The sequence below is a fragment of the Pagrus major genome, chromosome 13 (genome assembly GCF_040436345.1).
Source record: "Pagrus major chromosome 13, Pma_NU_1.0".
Taxonomy (NCBI): Eukaryota; Metazoa; Chordata; class Actinopteri; order Spariformes; family Sparidae; genus Pagrus; species Pagrus major.
In genome coordinates, this window is record NC_133227.1 from 18,346,511 (window position 1) to 18,346,847 (window position 337).

The window sequence follows — 337 nt, forward strand, 5'->3', positions numbered from 1 at the left end:
CCCTGAGCCTGACCGAACTCCTCCCACACCCGGGTTCTTGCTTTAGCGACCACCAAAGCTGCAGCCCTCCTGGCCCCCCGGTACCAGTCTGCTGTTTTTAGGAGACCCCTGGGCCAGCCAAGCCCGAAAGGCCTCCTTCAGCTTGACAGCTTCCTTCACCGCTGGTGTCCACCAGTGGGTCCTTAGGTTGCCGCCCCAACTGGCACCGATGACCGTCTGACCACAGCTCTTAGCGGCCGCCTCTACAATGGAGGCTCCGAACATGGTCCATTCGGATTCCATGTCCCCAGTCTCCCCCAAGATGAGCGAAAAGTTCTTCCGGAGGTGGGAGTTGAAG